The following is a 7,436-nucleotide window of genomic DNA, read 5'->3' as shown; positions in this document are numbered from 1 at the left end:
ACGAGGTGAGTTCTTGCATGGAGCCCCAGGCCGAGGGAGATTGACAGTTTTTTTGTGTTTCTTCCATTTGCGAATAATCACACCAACTGTTGTCACCTTCTCACCAAGCTGCTTGGCGATGGTCTTGTAGCCCATTCCAGCCTTGTGTAGGTCTACAATCTTGTCCCTGACATCCTTGGAGAGCTCTTTGGTCTTGGCCATGGTGGAGAGTTTTTCCAAACTCTGATTGATTGATTGCTTCTGTGGACAGGTGTCTTTTATACAGGTAACAAGCTGAGATTAGGAGCACTCCCTTTAAAAGTGCGCTCCTAATCTCAGCTCGTTACCTGTATAAAAGACACCTGGGAGCCAGAAATCTTTCTGATTGAGAGGGGGTCAAATACTTATTTCCCTCATTAAAATGCAAATCAATTTATAACATTTCTGACATGTGTTTTTCTGGATTTTTTTGTTGTTATTCTGTCTCTCACTGTTCAAATAAACCTACCATTAAAATTATAGACTGATCATTTCTTTGTCAGTGGGCAAATGTACAAAATCAGCAGGGGATCAAATACTTCTTTCCCTCTCTGTATAAACCTCTCTCTTCAACATTAAAAACATTTTCACGTGACCTTCCACTTCTACTGTAAAATACATTTTTACAACTCCCTCATACAATTAATTTGAAATAATGTTTAAAACAAAAAAAATAACAATAACTGTGTTTATAAATGTGGATATCGACTTTGCCACTTCAGTATGCTTTTGTAGCACAGTCGATTCCACGCAGGGGCTATGGGACAGAAGGTTGAGTGTTCACCGACCACCACGGACGAGCTCACTCTCCCCGCCTGTTACATTACATCACCATCAGAGCCGGATTGCAGACAATCATCAGCTAGGAAGGAATCCGAGTTCAACATTTTGATGCCGTATTTATAATTACATAAATTATATGAAACAAATTTTCCACCAACAGGTTTCTGTGCCAATGGTCCACACAACCAGTAAACAAAGCATACCGACTTCGGGCGGTTCAATATCATGGCAGTGGTGGAAAAAGTACCCAAATGTCATTCTTAAGTAAAAGTAAACAGAAAATGACTCAAGTAGAAATGAAAGACACCCAGTAAAATTCTACTTGAGTAAAAGTCTAAAAGTATTTGGTTTTAAATATACTTAAGTATCAAAAGTAATTTTTTACAGACACATTACATACATACATAAACAATTACAATTGCATAGATACTGACACATTAAATAAATACATGAACAGTTACAATTACATAGTTAGAAATACATTCCATTAATATATAAACAATTACAATTACATAGATACAGATACATAAACTTTTTCAGGACCCTGTCTTTCAAAGATAATTTGTAAAAATCCTCAGACTGTCTGCAATAGGCTGAGAGAGGCTGGACTGAGGGCTTGTAGGCCTGTTGTAAGGCAGGTCCTCACCAAACATCACCAGCAACAACGTCGCGTATGGGCACAAACCCACCGTCGCTGAACCAGACAGGACTGGCAAAAAGTGTTCTTCTCTGACGAGTCACGGTTTTGTCTCACCAGGGGTGATGGTCAGATTCGCGTTTGTCATCAAAGGACTGAGCGTTACACCGAGGCCTGTACTCTGGAGCGGGATTGATTTGGAGGTGAAGGGTCCATCATGGTCTGGGGCGGTGTGTCACAGCATCATCGGACTGAGCTCGTTGTCATTGCAGGCAATCTCAACGCTGTGCATTACAGGGAAGACATCCTCCTCCCTCATGTGGTACCCTTCCTGCAGGCTTATCCTGACATGACCCTCATGCATGACAATGCCACCAGCCTTACTGCTCGTTCTGTGCGTGATTTCCAGCAAGACAGGAAAGTCAGTGTTCTGCAATGGCCAGCGAAGAGCTCAGATCTCAATCCGATTGAGCACGTCTGGGACCTGTTGGATCGGAGGGTGAGGGCTAGGGTCATTCCCCCCAGAAATGTCCGGGAACTTGCAGGTGCCTTGGTGGAAGAGTGGGGTAACATCTCACAGCAAGAACTGACAAATCTGGTGCAGTCCATGAGGAGGAGATGCACTGCAGTACTTAATGCAGCTGATGGCCACACCAGATACTGACTGTTGATTTTGACCCCCCCTTTGTTCAGGGACACATTATTAAATTTCTGTTAGTCACATGTCTGTGGAACTTGTTCAGTTTATGTCTCAGTTGTTGAATCTTGTTATGTTCATACAAATATTTACACATGTTAAGTTTGCTGAAAATAAACGCAGTTGACAGTGAGAGGACATTTCTTTTTTTGCTGAGTTTACATCAAGATACATTATATAGATACAGATACATTGTATAGATACAGACACATTATAAAGATACAGATACATTATATAGATACATTATATAGATACAGATACATTACATAGATATATTATATAGATACATTATATAGATACATTATATAGATACATTATATAGATATGGATACATTATATAGATACATTATATAGATACAGAAACATTATATAGATACATTATATAGATACAGAAACATTACATAGATATATTGTCTAGATACAGACACATTATAAAGATACAGATACATTATATAGATACAGAAACATTACATAGATACAGAAACATTATATAGATACAGATACATTATATAGATACAGATACATTATATAGATACAGATACATTACATAGATACATTATATAGATACAAATCATACATGAAGGGCCCTTTTCGGCATTTGCTGTATGAACGATGAGAATCTCCATATTGCAAATGTACGGTCCATTACTAGACGTCTGCGAATGTTTTTCAAATTTGCCGACAGCGGCGGACCATGCACCAGGGCCAGATCTTCCGGGAAGTCATCGAACGAAGTCTCTCGGACATTCGGTTTCCGTTTTCTAACATTTTCAAGTTTTGGTCATTTTTCCGCTGTCCCGGTAAATTCCAACAGATGACGAATGGATTCTTATTGCAAATGTACAAAACATCACCAATCATGACATGGCCATTTCTCCTAAATGGAAAACACTTCGAAGACAAACTTGGTGAGCATAGGTTTGGACTAATGGGCTGTTAGACCAGAAACAAGATGGCGTTGAGGCCTCAACGCTTTTTGAGATAAGGCCATTTTTCTGGGATTAAAGGTCAAAAACGAAAATAGAGCACTAATTTGACCACTTCACGTCAAAGTACATGAACCTACGATGTCAGGAAAAAAAGAACCAGCCATTTAAGTATCGTAATTTATGACAAATTGTACAATGTACAATTGGTGATGGTCAATGAAATGTTTTTTTATTTTTTTTAAAGTTACAGATCCAGTTGCGGCATGTTCAGACAAATCCGTTAAGGTGGGTTTCGGAGCTCTACGTGATTTCTGTGATTTCTGTGATTTTCTGAAATAACACACACTCATTCAACCCTCTGTAAATAAGTCAGTTACCCCAAGGAGGATATGGGTTCACTTTCAACTTCCTGTGTCAACCGGTAGTGCCTTAAATTGGGGTCATATGGGCTTTTTCGAAGGGTTAAAAAAGGCACATCTTTCCAAAACTTCATATGTGTGATTAGGCAACCCTCATGGACTGTAAATCAGTCATTTCTCCCATCAGATTTCCAAGAAAAACTCACACACACACAGCAAGGACAGAGTGACACAGTGTGGGGCTTACAGACACACAGAGCCTGCAATTTCATTACCATAATCTCTAGGCTGTGCCGAGTTCAACGAGATGTCCTGCTTGACCGTAGCTCGCTCGGTCTGAGCGCAGCGACCGTGAAAGCAAGTAGGCCCAAAATGAAGCCTGGCCCTAAATTTCAGATGCTTTTGGGTGACAGCGGGAGAACCGTTAGAGTTAGAAGCACAATTCAACCTCAGGAACGTTTCTGAGGTCCTCCCGATCTGTGCAAGCCTAACCTTGACCATGTGGCATTAACCCTTAACAGTGACAACAGGGTGTTTACATCAAACAGTTTGCAATGACTTCTCTCCTCATAGGAATACATTTCCTGCTCCCCTAAATTCAACCTGAAGTCTATGTGGGTTATGAATGCCTTATGAACCTGTTTTCGATGATAATCCATCAGGCCACTATGAGGTCCATCTGTGTTGATTCTAAGCTTCCTGGAGCAACCAGAAGTGGTTAAATTCACCCTAAAGGTGTTTTGATATACCCAACCTGTAGTTTGTGAAATTCACTGCATTCAACCCTGTGTAAATCAGTCAGTTCTTAACCTGTTAGGGCTAGGGGGCAGCATTTGCACGTGTGGATAAAAAAAATGTACCCGATTTAATCTGGTTACTAATCCTACCCAGTAACTAGAATATGCATATACTTATTATATATGGATAGAAAACACTCTAAAGTTTCTAAAACTGTTTGAATGGTGTCTGTGAGTATAACAGAACTCATTTGGCAGGCAAAACCCTGAGACATTTTCTGACAGGAAGTGGATACCTGATGTGTTGTATTGACTTTAAACCTATCCCATTGAAAAACACAGGGGCTGAGGAATATTTTGGCACTTCCTATTGCTTCCACTAGATGTCACCAGCCTTTACAAAGTGTTTTGAGTCTTCTGGAGGGAGATCTGACCGAACAAGAGCCATGGAACGATGATGTCCCATTAGACACCTGGCGCGCGAGTTCATGTTGGGTACCCTCGTTCCAATACGTTATAAAAGAGTATGCATTCGTCCACCTTGAATATTATTCATGTTCTGGTTAAAAAAGGCCCTAATGATTTATGCTATACAACGTTTGACATGTTTGAACGAACGGAAATATATTTTTTCCCCTCGTTCATGACGAGAAGTCCGGCTGGCTTAGATCATGTGCTAACTCGACGGAGATTTTTGGACATAAATGATGAGCTTTTTTGAACAAAACTACATTCGTTATGGACCTGTGATACCTGGAAGTGACATCTGATGAAGAGAATCAAAGGTAATGGATTATTTACATAGTATTTTCGATTTTAGATCTCCCCAACATGACGTCTAGTCTGTATCGCAACGCGTATTTTTCTGGGCGCAGTGCTCAGATTATTGCAAAGTGTGATTTCCCAGTAAGGTTATTTTTAAATCTGGCAAGTTGATTGCGTTCAAGAGATGTAAATCTATAATTCTTTAAATGACAATATAATATTTTACCAATGTTTTCTAATTTTAATTATTTAATTTGTGACGCTGACTTGACTGCCGGTTATTGGAGGGAAACGATTTCCTCAACATCAATGCCATAGTAAAACGCTGTTTTTGTATATAAATATGAACTTGATAGAACTAAAAATGCATGCATTGTCTAACATAATGTCCTAGGAGTGTCATCTGATGGAGATTGTAAAAGGTTAGTGTATCATTTTAGCTGGTTTTATGGTTTTGGTGACCCTGTCTTTGACTTGACAAAACATTACACACAACTCTTGTAAATGTACTGTCCTAACATACTCTAAATTTATGCTTTCGCCGTAAAACCTTTTTGAAATCGTAAAACGTGGTTAGATTAAGGAGATGTTTATCTTTCAAATGGTGTAACATAGTTGTATTTTTGAAAAATTTGAATTTTGACATTTATTTGGATTCAAATTTGCCGCTCTTGAAATGCACCTGCTGTTGATGGAGTGGACCACAGGTGGCACGCTAGCGTCCCACCTAGCCCCAAGAGGTTAAGGAGATGTTTATCTTTCAAAGGGTGTAAAATAGTTGTATGTTTGAAAAATTTGAATTTTGACATTTATTTGGATTCAAATTTGCCGCTCTTGAAATGCACCTGCTGTTGATGGAGTGCACCACGGGTGGCACGCTAGCGTCCCACCTAGCCCATAGAGGTTAACGTAAAGACTTTAAACTCAGGATTCTGTGAAAGCCTACCTCAATGAGGATATGTGTTTACTTTTATCTTCCTGTGTCAACCGAAAGTGCCTTAAATTATGGGCATAGGGGCTGTTTCGAAGGGTTAAAAAAGTCACATCTTTCCAAAACTTCATATGTGTGATTAGGCAACCCTCATGGACTGTAAATCAGTCATTTCTCCCATCAGATTTCCAAGAAAAACACTCACACACACACACAGCAAGGACGGAGTGACATAGTATGGGGCTTACAGACACACAGAGCCTGCAATAGTTACCTTTGTTCGAACTATCAAAGGACCGTCAGACCTAGAGCTCTGAAACTTTAGAAACCTGTTCTGGAGCTCAAGTCGATAGTGTACGGTGAGTTATGCGGCTCTAGAGGGTTCTCAGGATGAGAAACAGCTTCGTACATTTGCAATAACTTCAAATCATTTTGACCATCGCGAAAATGACGACATTTAGAAAAGTCCCAGAGTCGCAAGACTGGGTGCATTGAAACCGCCTCGGCCCATAGAGACAGACCCTAACGTTTCTGTCCGATAGCTCATTCAAGGACCCCGTAGCAACGCCCGGAAAAGTGGATTTTCATCACCAATTAAGGTCGCTGCTCGGGCACCAAATTACCTATCGAGCAGAAACTCGGGATTCGGGGTCGCCTCACATAGTCCTACACATAATGTCAGAACTGGACCCGCAGCTAGAATGTAACTATGTGTTTTACGTTTTATTATGGTTTAACCTCTCTGGGACATGTGGGATGCTAGGACATTTATTGTTTTGCTGAGTTTACATCAAGATACATTACATAGTCACAGATAAATTATTTAGATACAGATACATTAAATAAATACTGATAGATTACAAAGATACATTATATAGATACAGATACATTGTATAGATACATTATAAAGATACAGATACATTATATAGATACAAATACATTAAATAGATACAGAAACATGATATATATACAGAAACATTACATAGATATATTGTATAGATAGACACATTATAAAGATACAGAAACCTTATTTAACTAGGCAAGTCAGTTAAGAACAAATTCTTATTTTTAATGACAGCCTAGGAACAGTGGGTTAGCTGCCTTGTTCAGGGGCAGAATGACAGATTTGTACCTTGTCAGCTCGGGGATTTGAACTTCCAACCTTGGGGTTACTAATCCAATGCTCTAACCATTAGACTACGCTGCCGCCCCATATAGATACACTATATAGATACAGATACATTATATAGATAAAATATATAGATACAGAAAATTACATAGATACATGATATAGATACATTATATAGATACAGATACATTACATAGATACAGATACATTAAATAGATACAGATACATTATATAGATACAGATGCATTATATAGATACAGAAACATTACATAGATACATTATATAGATAGAGATACATTATATAGATAGAGATACATTATATAGATAGAGATACATTATATAGATACAGATACATTATATATATACAAATACATTATATAGATACAGAAACATTACATAGATACATTATATAGATACAGATACATTACATAGATACATTCTATATATACAT

The sequence above is a fragment of the Salmo salar genome, chromosome 02, assembly GCF_965601325.2.
Source record: "Salmo salar chromosome 02, fSalSal1, whole genome shotgun sequence".
NCBI lineage: Eukaryota > Metazoa > Chordata > Actinopteri > Salmoniformes > Salmonidae > Salmo > Salmo salar.
Note: the sequence above shows the minus strand (reverse complement) of the source record.